The sequence below is a fragment of the Lagenorhynchus albirostris genome, chromosome 11 (genome assembly GCF_949774975.1).
Source record: "Lagenorhynchus albirostris chromosome 11, mLagAlb1.1, whole genome shotgun sequence".
Classification (NCBI taxonomy): domain Eukaryota; kingdom Metazoa; phylum Chordata; class Mammalia; order Artiodactyla; family Delphinidae; genus Lagenorhynchus; species Lagenorhynchus albirostris.
In genome coordinates this window covers 39,586,510-39,604,119 of record NC_083105.1, presented here as the reverse complement: position 1 = coordinate 39,604,119, position 17,610 = coordinate 39,586,510, and the positions used below count along the sequence as shown (strand labels likewise).

At 34.3% G+C, this 17,610-nt stretch overlaps 1 protein-coding gene across 1 annotated transcript in view; it reads left to right on the top strand.

Annotated features, from left to right (window-relative positions):
- Positions 1 to 17,610, top strand: part of SYT1 (synaptotagmin 1) — a 423,804-nt gene that overhangs the window by 65,471 nt on the left and 340,723 nt on the right. Inside the window, exon 2 of the mRNA XM_060165202.1 lies at positions 4,641 to 4,699. The gene's annotated coding sequence lies outside the window, so the exon portion shown is untranslated. The remainder of the gene's footprint in view (positions 1 to 4,640; positions 4,700 to 17,610) is intronic.

Here is a 17,610-nt window from a genome sequence, read left to right as displayed (position 1 = left end):
AGTGTGTAGTGTCACAATAATAATAAAAAGATAAAGATTTCTACATCTGCATGCTTCTATCAATAGTATATGTAAATGTCACTTCACACATGCCAAAGCCATAAAGCACATTTTACATTCTCTCTTCTATATTAAAGTCTCTTTCGATGGGATTTATTTCCCATTACTTGAATCAATGCATTGCTCTTTTATTCATCTTTTCTTTTCCACCCTCCATTTGTCTTCATTTAAAACTCATATCTGGCTATTCTCTTCTACAAAAAGGTTCACAGTTACCCATTTTAATAAACAGAACCACATACAGAAATATTTAGAAATGGAAGGCACATTAGAGAATCACCTTTTTCCACACTCTCATGGCTGATGACATTGAGGTTAAAATAGATTAAGGGATTTGCCTAAAGTCACACACTAGATAAGACAGAGGCAGACTAGGAGTATATGACACTTAATTTTACTTTTATCAATATTCAATATTATTCATTCAACAAACATTTATTTGTGTGATAGGAACAATTCTAGGAGCTGAAGGCCAACAGAGGCTCCCCTAGGCATAATTCTGGTCCTGTGGCTCATGTTTCTTTGGGTTTCTTCTCCCTTTGCTGTGCTCACTGTGGCTTCCTGCTATACCTTTTTTAAAAATTGTTTTATTTCTTCATGTATTGATAGTGTCTTTATCTCCACTCAGTCCCAATTAACTTTCCCAAGCTTTTCATTTAATTAATTCCCATCCTCCTTTTCAAGGTACAAACTGGCTCTCTCCTGGCTCAGTGCCATTCTGCCTCATTATCAGGCCTCCATTCTAAAATAATTATTTTGAGTATAATGAAAATGTTAAACATGGTTGAACCCAGTATGTGATTTGTTATAACTGACTGCCAACAGCTGTTTTATAGTATGTTTTGACTTGTATAATAAAGTGTCACATCAAAAAAATAAGCAAACCCTTCACCCTTCCCCCCACCCACCCATTTCATTCTTTGTTGGTAAATATTTGCTTCTGTTGTAATGAGGACAGGCTTGTTAGACTTAAGCCTCTTAAGTGACTGTGAATGGTTAGACACAAAACATAGAAAATGTTCTTTCCTCTAATATGAGGTACAATCTTTTGGCCTTCTACCTTCCTTTGAAGGAAAGTCCATATTCTGTGTTATTGCCTTGTTTACTGTTCCTACCAGCAACTATAGTGATTGCATTTAGTTACAGAACATTTGCTTGTTTACTCTATTACTTGATGGAATATTTTTCTTTTACCACCTAATATTCTCTAATAGTTACCCAGATAAATGTCATTGTCTTATCTTTTGTAGCTATAGACAGAATAAAACCATCTTGTGTTTAATGATCAAAATAAGAATAGCCACAGTTCAGTGTAATGTTTTGTAGAGATACTGAAAAATGGCATTTTATATTTATTTAATTTTTTTTAAAGATAGTTTTAGATTCTCTTTTTTGGTCATGTTTGTTTTGCTATTTCAAACTCTCATAAAGCATTACAAGAATAGGACAGGAAGATCTCATATTCCCTTTACCTTGATTAACCAACTGTTTACATTTTATCCTATATATCAGTTTCTCTTTCTGTCTCATAAAAAATGATATACATATATATATACATATATATTCTTCATATTATATATGTTACATATGTGTGTGTATATACGCAGTTCATAAACCATTTGAGAATAAGTTGGAAACATGGTGTGACTTATCCTAAATACTTTAGCATATATATCAATGTATTTCCTGAGTACAGGACATTCTCTTACATTACACAGAACAAGAATCAAACACAGGCAATTTATCGTTGATGTAATACCATTATGTAATGCATAGTCCACATTCAAATTTCATCCACTGTCACAATAATGTTCTTAACGGCTAATTGTTTTTTCCCATTGGTCCAGGATCTAATCTAGAATCATGTAAGCCATTTAATTGTCATGCTGTGCTTTACTTTTTTGTTTAAAAGCTTGCATTCAGTCACTAATGACCTGGATAGTGTCTCTTTTTAAAGTAATTTCTGCTTGCTGACTACTGTTCCAAGAATAGGAATTTAAACCAAAAGCTGTCTAACAAAATCCCTTAGGAATAATGTTATCTGTGCCGGAAATGGCACAACAACTTTGAAACCCTGTTGTGACGACAAGTTTTGGCATTTCAGTAGGAGACAGTAAAGAGAACTCTAAGTTAAGCAACATTTTGCAGTTTTGAAATTTAAAACTTGGAATAGAGATTCTGTTGCCATTCCAGTCAAGGGGTAATGTTTACAAGTAGCCGTGTTGCACACAGATTCACAGTGCAGACTTTAAATCCAACCCTAAATAAATATTTAGCTCAATGATGTGTTAGTGAATGCTTAGTAAAAATCAATGCTTTCATCAAAATAAAATACTGGAGATATTTTTTAAAGTTTGGATGTAAATATTAGTTATTTGTCATTTTTTAATCTAAGTCCCCTTTTTTAAAAAAGCTGTGCATTTTTAAATGTCTAGCATTAAAATGAATACAAGTCGTTCCCTCCCCCTGCAAAAAAAACAAGGAACACTGATCTGTAGTATTTATGATGCCTAAAGCATGCAGTGTTTTGCTTAGTTCTGTAAATAGAATTATGATTAGGGCTACAAGGTTTCCACAGCAATTTCTAGCCACTGTTGAGCAATAGTGATACCTAAGTCTCAGACAATTTTCTTTTTTCTCCATGTCAGGCTTGCTTCTAAAACTAGATAAAAAGAACATGAAAGAGCCATCGGTTTTACTGACTATGAATACATATCATGTTTTGTGAAAATTATATGAACCTACCTACCTAAACAGATTCATTTTGTTTTTTTTTTTTAAGTATTGTAAAAACAGGCAAAAGTACCAAGTACCAGGAAACTGAGTCAGACCTACTGGTAGCAATTACACTACTGAAAAACCAGATGGTTGACGGGAGGTGCAGAGTCATCCCATGTTATTTTCACGTTTTCCCTCTAAAAGAGAGAGAGATGTTTATACATGCAAGAGACAAATTAGCTACCAGAAAAATACTATGCACATCCATATTCAGCACGTAGATTAAAAATAAAATAATTGTCTGTTCCCTACAGTAGAACAGGCTTGCCCATTCATCCTTGTGATAGATATGCATGCAAAACCAAAATGAAACCAAATCCCTGCAGATGGCTCATAAGTCACAAAAACTGTTTAATCCTTTCATTGTATCCCTTTGGGAAGCCTGCCCCTTGGTTAGTAGTAACATGCAATATGTATAATGTCAAGTATTCTGTTAGTTTTTTAGTAGAAAGGCTTCGTTTTTTCTAACAGAGTTTTGTCCCTGTATTTCATACAAAGAGCTTTATGCCACTCTGTTACCTTAATATGTACGTCCATAGAATTCTGTTGTAGCTTTTGTTTTAATAAGAAAAGTGTCAGTAAGCAGAAACCATGTATGGAAATCTTATCTAAAATTGATTGTGGCTCTTATCTAAATTGATTTTAAGAGGCAGGCAGGTAAATCTAAGGTGCATTTTTACATTGCTCTTTCTAGTGGATTTTGCTAGAAAACAGTTGAGTTTCAAGCAGGACTAAAATGAAAGGAGACCTTGGAGTCTTAACCATTGAACAGATGCAGTAAATGCAGCTTTGGAAATACAGCTGTCACTTCACATCTTTTCCACTGAGTACCTATGTAAGCCAATCACCAGAGCTGCTGTCATTATAATATTTTTGTACCTTTGTTGAAAATAGACACTGAGAACCCTTTAAACAGAGTAACGTGCCTATTATCAACCTATTTTTAAATATTTCATTCCTTCTTGATTTTCATTCCACTTAAATTTTTTGATGACCAAAACTAATGAGAACTTATAATAAAAAGGTACTTGTTTCTAGCACTGTGAAATTGTTCATTTGTGAGTTGCTAACTTATCAAACCAAATCAGAAATTCTTGATATCTTTATAATATTAAAGCAGTTCCTGATATTGACTCTTGGGAAGGATTTAATTTTCTTATTCTCTAAACTGAAAGTTGTACTGCTTTCTGCGATGATGTGAGATTATTTTTCTCTTTATCCCTGATGGGATTTTCTATATATGTGTGCATATATTATATATATAGTATATATGTGTATAAATGTATGTGTATATACTTATACACATAAACACACACACTAGAATAGTTTTAGGTTATATCTGAACCTTGATATGGCTCCGAAAATAGGCAAATAGGTAGAATATATTGAAGTGTTCAATATAGCAACAGGCATTTAATTGACTAATAATTGTATGATTCCTTTTTAATGAATAAAATAATGCAATATTCTCTAACAATGTCTGCCTAACTTAGTAGTATTTCAGTTTTCAAATGGAAAAACTATAATGTAGGGAGCATAATGAACTTCCACAAAATCAGTGTATAAACTATGCACAGAACCTTGATCTCTAAATCTTCAACTTTAAAATCCCTATCTATCTATCTTATACTATATCTACTAAGTATATATATGATATTGTATTGTATTTGGATGTATATAGTGTAAGATGTTTAAGTAGAAATATTAAATAATAAAATGAATCAGTTATAATTCATGACAATATGAAATGATTCTGAACTATGTGTACTCACCTAACCATTGCGCATATTGTTTCCTTTTAGGAAAAAAAATACCAAGAAAGAAAACAAAGAACAAAATACCTGAGAATTCCTAAAGAACAGTAAGTACTTTAATGAGACAATGATTATACTAGAGCTTCTATGACCTTACAAATTTCTTTTATAGAAATATTCACCTTTCTGTTTTCTAAGATAAGAAACTAACATACTAAGTAAATGGAGCCTTCTAAAACTCAATTTCAATTTACTGGAGCAAACTGAAAATCATTCATCCTATAATCCTCTTAGATAAGAGGCCAGGGTAATCCTTGTGATACGTATATGTGGCAGAAAATGTTTACGTTGATTCCATCATATCTTTTGACTAGCATCATATCATTTTAAATTCTATAGAAGAAAAACAGTAAGTAAAATTTAATCAAAGTACCTCACGTTCTCTGTATGTGATACAAATTTTTTTTCACTTTGAACAAAATTTTAAGCAGAATCAATATGCTTGGTTTGTTTATAGTCATTAAATTAGAATTATTAAAAAATGGCAGCCATCTGCAGGCATTAAAACTAATTAATCTCATTAGTACATTTCTTTCCAATCTTCTCACAACTTAATTATGACGTGTATTTCCTTACATAGCTATTATTTGTTAGTAATAATTGTTTTTATTAAACAAAATTAAGTGCATTCTTGATATCATTCTTTCTGATAAAACTAGTAATATTGTAATGATTTCCTAGATGTAAACAATTACATATAATGTAAATAATTATAAATTTTGAATATGTGAATATCAAAAAATAGTAAAATAAGTATAGGAAAGCAAAATCCACTTTGGTGACCCATGGTATATCACTTTTAATACCATGGTAGTTTTGAAATGAGTTCTCAAATGCATTTCTCTAAAATTTAAAACAGAAATGTTGAAGTAAAATGTAGTGAATTAGAAAAATGATAGATCTATATCTTGATATATATCAAAATAGAATAAAGTCCAATGGAAAGGCTATAAGTGTGATATAAAAAAAGAAATTCATGAATAATTTTTCTAGGATATATACAAGTTACACTTAATAAGATTTTCTAGCACCCAAAGAACTTTAAGATGTGATTCATGCATTAAATGATTAAATATAATTAATCATGGTAATGATGATATAAATGCAGTTTATCTTAAACTTATTTTACTTTTGAAGTGTGAGAGAAGCAGGAAGAAAAGGATTTTCTTTTACTTACCTATCTGAATATTATCCCTGTGCTGCCTCACTTTATACAAAGTAATTTACCTCACTTTTTGCTGTGGTTATGGATGGCTATACACTTTCAGTTTTAATCAGAGATTTATAAAATTCAAACTTCAGGACTTTCAACAACTGTTCCTTGTTTTAAAAAAGAAACTCCAAATATGTGAATTGCTTTTCTGAGGTGACATAATATGTTTACATCGTCTTGGGTATAAGAAGGATAATTTAAGAATTAGATTTTTCTATCATGTTTAAAAAAAAGAAAAAGTGCCACCAATTTGAGTGAATTGCAGAATATGAAATAAATGGGCAATTTCTTTTTGACATGTTTTATTGCCAACATCTTACTGACCAGAGAAAGTCAACTAAGTAATTCAGCCAAAACATAACACCTAGAAATTGTCCCATAAGAAGTCTAGCTTCCCTTTAAGTTTTGTTTTTATGTAAATCAGTTTTTAAACATAATTTCAATGCCTTACATTACTTATTGGGGAAAAGGTTGGATTTTTAAATGAAAGAACCATGCATGTTTGTTTTAAGGTCTTTATACAAGAGCCAGATAATACCTACCCTAGCCTCTCACAATTTCGTAGTCATCTTCTTATAATTTTATTGTGAAAAGCTATCAATGGCTTTTTGTCTGATCTGATTAATCTATAACTTATTTGGTCTGTTATTCAGTGTGACTTATATAAGTGATTTGATTTCAAATGTAATTTTCAATAGGATTTAGTATGGCATACTTTGGAAGGACCTGATTCAAGTAGTGACATCTTTTGCTCATTTGGAATAATCCTAGGGAAAATAATGTATGTTTCCAAGAAAAAAATCATGCCTTTTCTTAGTGCATTTTGTGGTATAGGGCAGTTTTTCCCTTCAGTCTTTAATTGTCTTTTATTTAACAACAACATGTTAAACTACTCGTAAATAATTGTAAGGAAAAAGTGACTCTTTTTAAGATACATATCGTCTGATTTAATGGTTCCAGAATTCTTATGCCCTAATCCTTCCTTCTATTTTTTTTAATTTTTATTTTATATTGGAGTATAGTTGATTAACAATGTTGTGTAAGTTTTAAGTGTACAGCAGAGTGATTCAGTTATACATATACATGTATCTATTCTTTTTCAAATTCTTTTCCCATTTAAGTTATTGCAGAATATTGAGCAGAGTTCCCTTGCATTACAGTAGGTCTTGTTGGTTACCTATTTTAAATATAGCAGTGTGTACATGTCAATCCCAAATTCCATATTGATCCCTCCACACTCATCCTTTCCCCCCAGTAACCATAAGTTCATTCTCTAAATCTGTGAGACTGTTTCTGTTGTGTAAATAAGTTCAATTGTATCATTTTTTTTAAGATTCCCCATATAAGCGGTATCATATGATATTTGTCTTTGTCTGTCTTACTTCCCTTAGTATGATAGTCTCCAGGTCCATCCATGTTTCTGCAAATGCCATTATTTCATTCTTTGTAATGACTGAGTAATATTCCATTGTATATATGTACCACATATTCTTTATCCATTTGTCTGTCGATGGACATTTAGGCTGCTTCCATGTCCTGACTACTGTAAACAGTGCTGCAATGAACATTGGGGTTCATGTATCCTTTCGAACCATGGTTTTCTCCAGATACATGCCCGGAGTGGGATTGTTAGATCATATGGTAGCTCTATTTTTAGTTTCTTAAGGAACTTCCATAATGTTCTCCATAGTGGCTGTACCAGTTTACATTCCCATCAACAGCATATGAGGGTTCTCTTTTCTCCACACCCTCTCCAGCATTTACTGTTTGTAGACTTTTTGGTGATGGCCATTCTGACCATTGTGAGGTGATACTCACTGTAGTTTTGATTTACATTTCTCTAATAATTAGCGATGTTGAGCATCTTATTGTGTGCTTTTTGACCATCTGTATGTCTTCTTTGGAGAAATGTTTATTTAGGTCTTCTGACCATTTTTAAAATTTTTCTTTAATATTAAGCCACATGAGATGTTTGTAAATTTTAGAGATTAATCCCTTGTCGGTTGCATCGTTTGCAAATATTTTCTCCCTTTCTGTGGATGGTCTTTTCGTTTTCCTTCTGGTTTCCTTTGCTGTGAGAAAGCTTTGAGTTTAATTAGGTCCCATTTGTTTATTTTTGTTTATATTTCCACTACTCTAGGAGAGGGATCAAAAAAGATCTTGCTGTGATTTATGTCAAAGAGTGCTCTGCCTTTATTTTTCTCTAAGACTTTGATAGTAGTTGGTCTTATATTTAGGTCTTTAATCCAGTTTGAATTGATTTTTGTGTATGGTATTGAAGAATGTTCTAATTTCATTTTTTTACATGTAGCTGTCCAACATTTCCAGCACCATTTACTGAAGAGACTGTCTTTTCTCCATTGTATATCCTTGCCTTCTTGGTCACAGATTAATTGACCACAGGTGCATGGGTTTATCTCTGGACTTTGTATCCTGCTCCATTGATCTGTATTTCTGTTTTTGTGCCAGTACCATACTATTTTCATGACTGTAGTTTTGTAGTATAGTCTGAAGTCCAGGAGCCTGATTCTTCCAGCTCCATTTTTCTTTCTCAAGATTGCTTTGGTTATTCGGGGTCTTTTGTGTCTCCATACAAATTTTAAGATTTTTTTGTTCTAGTTGTGTGAAAAATGCCATTGGTAATTTGATAGGGATTGCATTGAATCTGTAGATTGACTTGGGTAGTATAGTCATTTTGACAGTTTTGATTCTTCCAATCCAAGAACGTGGTATATCCTTCCATCTGTTTGTGTCGTGTTTGATTTCTTTCATCAGCATATTAAAGTTTTCAGAGTACATATCTTTTGCCTCCTTAGGTAGGCTTATTCCTAGGTGTTTTATTCTTTTGATGTGGTGGTAAATGGGATCACTTCTTTAATTTCTCTTTCTGAACTACTGTTGTTAGTGTATAGAAATGCAATAGACTTCTATGTCTATATTTTATATCCTGCATTACCAAATTCATTGATGAGTCTAGTAGTTTTCTAGTAGCATCTTTAGGATTTTCTGTCACCTGCAAACACTGACAGTTTTACTTCTTCTTTTCCAATTTGGATTCCCTTTATTTCTTTTTCTTCTCTGATTGCTGTGGCTAGGACTTCCAAAACTATGTTGAATAAAAGTGGTGATAGTGGACATCTTTGTCTTGTTCCTGATCTTAGAGGAAATACTTCCAGTTTTTCACCATTGAGCATTATGTTAGCTGTAGGTTTGTCATATATGGCCTTTATTATGTTGAGGTAGGTTCCCTCTATGCCCACTTTCTGGAGAATTTTTATCATACATGGGTGTTGAATTTTGTCAAAAGCTTTTTCTGCATCTATTGAGATGATCATGTGGTTTTTAGTCTTCAGTTTGTTAATGTGGTGTATCACATTGACTGATTTGCATATATTGAAGAATCCTTGCATTCCTGGGATAAATCCCACTTGATCATGGTGCATGATTCTTTTAACGTATTGTTGGATTTCGTTTGCTAGTATTTTGTTGAAGATTTTTGTGTCTATGATCATCAGTGATATTGGTCTGTAATTTTATTTTCTGTGGTATCTTTGTCTGGATTTGGTATCAGGGTGATGGTGGCCTCATAGAATGAATTTGGGAGTGTTCCTTCCCCTGAAATTTTTTGGAATAGTTTCAGAAGGATAGGTGTTAACTATCCTTCTAAGTGTTTGATAGAATTCACCTGTGAAGCCATCTGGTCTTGGACTTTTGTTTGTTGGAAGATTTTTAATTACAGTTTCAATATCATTACTTGTGATTGGTCTGTTCATATTTTCTATTTCTTCCTGGTTCAGTCTTGGGAGGTTATACCTTTCCAAGAATTTGTCCATTTCTTCTAGGTTTTCCTTTTATTGGCATATAGTTGCTTGTAGTAGTCTCTTATGATTCTTTATTTCTGTGGTGTCATAACTTTTCCTTTTTCATTTCTAATTTTATTGTTTTGAGCTCTCTCCCTCTTTTTCTTAATGAGTCTGGCTAAAGGTTTATCAATTTTGTTTATCTTCTCAAAGAACTAGCTTTTAATTTCATTGATCTTTTCTATTGTTTTCTTCATCTCTAGTTCATTGACTTCTGCTCTGCTCTTTATGATTTCTTTCCTTCTGCTAACTTTGGGTTTTGTTTGTTCTCCTTTCTCTAGTTGCTTTAAGTGTAAGGTTAAGTTGTTTATTTGAGGTTTTTCCTGAAGTAAGACTGTATTGCTATAAACTTCCCTCTTAGAACTGCTTTTGCTGTGTCCCATATGTTTCAGGTCTTCGTGGTTTCATTTTCATTTGTCTCTAGGTATTTTTTGATTTCCTCTGATTTCTTCAGTGATTCCTTGGTTATTTAGTAGCGTATTGTTTAGCCTCCACATGTTTGTGTTTTTTACAGGTTTTTTTCCCTTGTAGTTGATTTCTAATCTCATAGTGTTGTGGTCAGAAAAGATGCTTGATATGATTTCAATTTTCTTAAATTTACCGAGGCTCGCTTTTTGGCTCAGCATGTGATCAATCTTGGATAATGTTCCATGTGCACTTGAAAAGAATATGTATTCTGCTGCTTTTGGATGGAATGATCTATAAATATCAGTTAATCCATCTGGTCTAATGTGTCATTTAAGGCCTGTGTTTCCTTAATGATTTTCTGGCTGGATGATCTGTCCATTGATGAAAGTGGGGTGTGAGAGTCCCTCATTATTATTGTGTTACTGTCAGTTTCTTTTTTATGGCTGTTAGGAGCACCTCAGTATATTAGGCAAATGCTATGTTGGGTGCATATATATTTACAGTTGTTATATCTTCTTCTTGGATTGATCCCTTGATCATTATCTTGTGTCCTTCTTTGTCTCTTGTAACAGTCTTTATTTTAAAGTCTACTTTGTCTGCTATGAGTATTGCTACTCCAGCTTTCTTTTGATTTCTACTTGCATGGAATACCTTTTTCCATCCCCTCACTTTCAGTCTGTATGTGTCCCTAGGTCTGAAGTGGGTGTCTTATAGACAACATGTATATGGGTCTTGTTTTTGTATCCATTCAGCCAGTCTATGTCTTTTGGTTGGAACATTTAATCTGTTTATGTTTAAGGTAATTGTTGATATGTATGTTCTTATTGCCACTTGGTTGTTTTGGATTTGTTTTTGTAGGTCTTTTTTCTTCCCTTCCTCCTTTGTTCTCTTCTTTTGTGATTTGAGGACTAAGCTTAGTGTTGTGTTTGGATTCTTTTTTCTTTTTTGTGTGTGTATCTATTGTATATTTTCAGCTTGTGGTTACCATGGGGTTTTGCTATAGCAGTCTATATATAAACAAGATTGTTTTTAAGTTGCTGGTCTTTTAATTTCAAATGCATTTACAATATCCTGCATTTGTGCTCTCCTCTTCTCACAGTTGCTGTTTTTGATATCATATTTGTGTGAAAATGATTTCCTACCTTTACTGTATATCTGCCTTTACCAGTGAGCTTTTCCATTCGTAATTTTCTTGTTTCTAATTGTGGCCTTTTCTTTTCTGCCTAGAGAAGTTCCTTTAGCATTTGTTGCAAAGCTGGTTGGGTAGTGCTGAATTCTCTTAGCTTTTGCTTGTCTGTAAAGCTTTTGATTTATCTGTCGAATCTGAAGGAGAGCCTCGCTAGGTACAGTATTCTTGGTTGTAGGTTCTTCCCTTTTATCACTTTAAATATTTCATGCACTGCCTTCTGGCCTGCAGAGTTCCTGCTGAGAAATCAGCTGATGATCGTATGGGGATTCCCTTGTATGTTTGTGCTTTTCCCTTGTTGGTTTTAATACTTTGTCTTTAATTTTTGTCAGTTTGATTCCTATGTGTCTTGGCATGTTTCTCCTCGGGTTTATTCTATCAGGGACTCTTTGCTTCCTGGACTTGGGTGACTGTTATTCTTCCCATGTTAGGAAAGTTTTCAGTATTATCTCTTCTGCTTCTAAGACCCCTATAATGCAAATGTTGGTGCATTTAATGTTGTCCCAGAGGCCTCTTAGACTGTCCTCATTTCTTTTCATTCTTTTATGTTTATTCTGTTCTGGAGTAGTGATTTCCACCATTCTGTCTTCCAGGTCACTTATCCGTTCTTCTGCCTCAGTTATTCTGCTATTGATGCCTTCTAGTGTATTCTTCATTTCAGTTATTGTATTGTTCATCCCTGTTTGTTTGTTCTTTATATCTTCTAGTTCTTTGTTAGACATTTCTTGCATCTTCTCAATCTGTGCCTTCATTCTTTTTCGAGATCTTAGAGCATCTTTACTATCATAACTCTGAATCTGTTTCAGGTAGATTGCCTATCTCCACTTCACTTAGTTGCCCTTCTGAGGTTTTATCTTCTTCCTTCATCTGGGACATATTCCTCTGCTCATTTTGTCTAACTTTCTGATTGCAGTTTCCATTCTGCAGGGTTGTATTTCTTTGTGCTTCTGCTGTCTGCCCCCTGGTGGGAAGGACTGGTTCCTGTCCACTGGTGGGTGGAGCTGGGTCTGTCCCTCCAGCAGGCAGGGCCATATTACAGGGTGTTTATTGGGCAGCTGTGTGCTCAGGAAGACTTCAAGCAGCCTGTCTGATGAAGGGTAGGGCTGTGCTCCTGCCCTGTTGGTTGTTTGGCCTGAGGCATCCCAGCACTGAAGCCTACAGGCTGTTGGGTGGGGACAGGTCTTGGTGAGAAGGGGTGGTCTCTAGGAGGGCTCATGCCAATGAGTACTCCCCAGAACTACTGCCACCAGTGTCCCCACACTGTGCCAGAGCCATCCCCACAGGAGACCCTCCAATACTAGCAGGAGGAGACCCTCCAATACTAGCAGGTAGGTCTGACCCAGTCTCTTAAGAGGTCACCGCTTTTTTCTCTGGGTCCTGGTGCTCACAAGACACTGTGTGCACCCTCCAAGAGTAGAATTCCTGAGGAATTCCTGAAATCTTACCCTGCTGGCCTTCAAAGCCACATTCTCTGGGGGCTCCTCCTACCATTGCCAGACCCACAGGCTGGGGTGCCTGACGTGGTGCTCAGAACTTTCACTCCTGTTGGAGAACTTCTGTGGTTTAATTATTTTCCAGTTTGTGGGTTGCCCACCCCCCAGGTATGGGATTTGATTTTATCGTGATTACACCCTTCCTACTGTCTCGCTGTGGCTTCTCCTTTGTCTTTGGATGTAGGGTATCCTTTCTGGTAGGTTCCAGCATTTTTTTGTCAATGGTTGTTCAGCAGTTAGTTGTAATTTGGGTGTTTCTGTAGGAAGAGGTGAGCTCATGTCTTTCTACTTCGCCATCTTGTCTCCGCCCACACTGGATCCTTCCTCCTTTCTTTAGTTCCTTCCTTCCTCAAAAAAAAAATGACTCAATTTAAGCCTGAATAATAAAAAACATAGTTTATTTCTTTAAAATTTTATAAAATATTTATGAAGAGAAATAATCTGAATTAAAATGATGTCAAATATGTGTTAATATATGTCTTAAGGGTGTCAGTGCATGGAGTAAAGCATGATATTAGGTGACTGTTTGTTTTTCTTGTCTTTATCTGTAGAATACGTGCTTGTATTATACACCCATGATGAGTAAATTAGCTTTTACAACTTTTATTTGAATCAAACCTTACAAATGAAAGATGTTTTAGCAAAGGAAAGCCATACAGACCTCCTATACTTTTTCTTCAGAGCCCATAGCTTAAGAATGATTTGGTGGGGACTTCCCTGGTGGTCCGGTGGTTAAGACTTCACCTTCCAATGCAGGGAGTGTGGGTTCTATCCCTGGTCAGGGAGCTAAGATCCCACATGCCTCATGGCCTAAAAACCAAAATATAAAACAGAAGCAATATTGTAACAAATTCAATAAAGACTTTAAAAATGGTCCACATCAAAAAAAATGGTCCACATCAAAAAATATATATATATATATATAAAAAAAATTTTTTAATGATTTGGTGATTAAAATATTACTACAGATCTTTAGAGCACATTGCACTTATATTTCACAAAAACTTTTTGTGCTTAAGAAAGATAAGGAAAATAAGGAAAGAGGACCATTGGATATTGTATTTTATATTAATTTTCCTCTCGATTGCTGAACACTTGGTGGGGCTTTCAAGAGCTCAATGGGTCAGCACTTTAAACACACTGGAAAATAACAAAGAGGATACATATTAAAAATTCAGGTGCTCAAGCATGCTTCTGAAAAACTATTCACATTACCCTAGATTTACTAAACCTCTTTAAATACTAGTGGGAGTTGATGTTCTCACTCAAGGCATGACTATTATTAACAATCTTGCTTTCCTGGCACACCAAATAGAGCAAGAAGTTTTCAGTAAGAAAGGTCCTAATGGAAAGCAGATTTTAACTAGGAAAGGGTTTGTGATTCACTGGAGAGTAAACATTATTTCTAAATGCTCTGCTCAAGCTTCATTTAGTCAAACCTCTCTTTATTTGAAGTAGTTAAGTCCCTGTAATCAAAAAGTATAGACGTGTGTGTGTGTGTGTAATAGTAGCATAGAGCTAGGGAAAAAAATTTATCTATCTGGTCTAAAGTTCTTATTTTAGACATTACCTCCTTTAATATGCTGTTTTATAGAGGGCCAGATAAGACAAGTCATTTATCCAAGCTGTTGCGTCTAGTGACAGAATCAAGAAAAACTCTGGCTTCATTAGCCACCCACTGTTTTTCCTATCTGTAGTATTAATTGAAAGAGCTTATAGAAAAACTGAGGGTTTCAGACTGGTTCAAGAAGCCTGTTCTCAAATTTTTAACTTAATTCAACCAAAACTCTAACAAACTTTTATTTAAATAGCATGGCCTACTCTCTACCTGCCAAAACTTTTATTGTGATATGACTCACTAGGATGATGTTTATAGTGGAAAGAATTAGAGAGAGTTAGTTAGAGAATCTGAGTTTGAATCTTGACTTCATCTATTCCCCCTCTCGTAGCAAAGAGTCCTGGGGAAGGTGATGACTTTCAAGATCACACAGGTAAATTACTACTGGATAACAATAATACATACATACAATCTACCATCAGCAAAAGTTAAGCAATTACCTCTTTGATTCTCTACTTTTTTTATCTAGATGATGAAAAAAAAAATCTGTCCAGTCTGCTTCCTGAGACTCTCTGAGAGCTAATTAGATTGCTGTAGTGATGTTATTACATAATTTTATAAAATCTTATACTATGTTACTGTAAAAAAAAAAAACAAGTTCCTTTTGTGTGAAAATTTGACTTTACTGTTTTGGGAATCCAATATTTCATTTTACAACAGTCCATTGCTGATGAAACCGAAGTTATTGATTGACATCTGTTTTAGACAATAATGGTCATCCAGAAAAAAATTCCCTTTTCCTTGAATTTATAATTTACCCTTAATCCTGATCAGCTTTCTCACACATAGACCTAAGAGAGTTCTTATAAAAAAGGAAGAGTGTTAGGAAGGGAAAAGGAGCACTTATTGGGCTCTTAGTTTGTGTCACATGCTCTACTAATTATACAATTAAATTTCATTTGATTATCAAAAGTACTCCTCCTATGTTATCATGGGTTCATCGATAATGAAAATAAGAACTGAAAGCCTTATAAAGTTAGCCTAATTTAGTAAGCAGAAGTTTTACCATTTGAACTCAGGTCTGATTTACCCCTTTTCAAGTTATCACTCTTAAACATTTAACAACGGGTGAAGGCAAAGCCTATTTCATTTTCCTGTATGAATGATGGCATGGTGGGAGGAGGTGGAAGTAAACAATATATCACTTTTTAAAATGTAATTTGTCTATGAAGAATACTTGATGTACATATAATACTACTTTATCACATCGTCAATAAACATTAGCTTGCATCATGCCTATTTGTCCTTCAGATGCTAAAATTAAACCAAGGTAGGAGAATTTAATTATTAAAGACAGCTATCTTTAGATAGGAAAAAGTAGAACCAAAATTTAAATGAATGATAGCCATAAGTGTAAAAGATCACCTAAAGAGAAAGAACTATATTTACTCTATTTTTTGTTTGTAAATTAACAAATTGATGTTCACAGTATGTGCTTCTTAGATTTTTATGCTTACGTTATTATCTGGACTTGTTCCCTTTAAAATCATTGGTCAAACTTCAGAAATTTATCCCTTTATTCATTATTCTTTAATATTTGCTAGTGAGTGCCTACCGTCTACACTGTCCCAGGTGTTAGAGATACAGAAGTGACCAAAGCACAGCCTCTGCCATCAGGTAGCTTATATTTAGAGTAATTAATTACAAATACTGGAATGTCTATTTTATAAAGAGAATAACAGTACTTTGACTTACAGTAATTTAAGATTCTCATATGATTAACCATGGTCAGAATCACTCTATGTATTTATTTACTAGGTGACTGAGAATTTTGTTGCTTTCTTTGGGACATTGGGTATGATGGGTTTCCCACAATCATTACTATTCATGGTAAAGCAAAGCTAAACAAATTTTGTGACTTAGGGCATTTCCTAGAACACTAAAGAAGGAGCCTTCTGTAATCATATTATAGCATTGTACTGGCCTTGGAAACTTACTCTCTGTGTTCAAATCCCAACTCCACTGCTTATTAGCTATGGGATTTAGGGCAATTTAGTAGACCTTGTGATTGTAGGTACTACACTGAGGTTAGCTATTATACTTATTCAATAGAAGTTGATAGAATTCAGTCCATTTTTTATTTCTAGAAACATTAAGCTTTGATTTGGCTGCTCTTATTGAAATTCGTCTTTATTTTGTTCTGAAAATTTTATCATCTTTCATGACTCAAATATAAGTTGTATAGTTACAAAAGAGAAGGGAAATGCTTTCAGATCAGCAATATGGTTTTAGAGATATGTGAAGTCTAAAGTTAATAAGTCTTTAAAACAAATGATTCAGCCGAGTGATTAATGCTAATTTTGATCTGCTCTAACATGGAGACTTATTTACAGATTTGTCGGCACCAGGGCATTACTGTGGGTTGCATTATTCATTTGTGTAATTAAGAACATTGGCAGTGGAGGAAGGAACTGCATTCAGGTCCTTTTCTACCACTTACTTGCTGTATGACCTCAGGAAGACAATTTAACCTCTGCCTCAATGTCCTCATATATTACAATGGAGATAAAAAATCCTATTTTATAGGCTTCATGTGAGAATTCCAGTACACGTTTTTTAAGTGTTTATTACAGAAGTTAATACAGTAACATCAGCAGATAGTACTTCTGTTGTTATATTTGCTATTAAAGATATCTCCTTTGCAATATTAAAGGGGCATTTTTTAAAAATCATAAACCACATACAAGTCTGCAAGGAATAAAGACGAAGGAAAGTACAAAGGACAAAGAGTAATGAAGGCTGGTTAGAAAACCTGAATGCAAGATGAAATTTGGTTTCGATACAGTAGTAGTCTACCATGAGCCCTCTCCTAGAAGGCCTCTTCCTCCTTAAAGCAAATGCTACTGAAATTAGACAAGGCCAATAGCGTGGCTCCCTTTCAGAGAGGTCAAAAGTAAGACTTGAGACATTTTGACAGTCTTCATGGTTCTACAAGTAAGCTAAATCAGCATGCATCCTGTTGTGAAGGGTACCAAAAAGGCTTTCTACCCTACCAAGAAATGCCTTCCTTTGGGGTCACAAATGGGGTCATTTTCTCCAGAGAAAATAACCCTAACCCCAACTGTAGGCTGAGCAGCTTTCCAGAAATAAATTATACCCAACACATGCTATAACAGGCACCATTGTAAAGTTAAGGGCAGTTTTATGCCACTGCATAGCAAAATGACACACTCTTCCTTT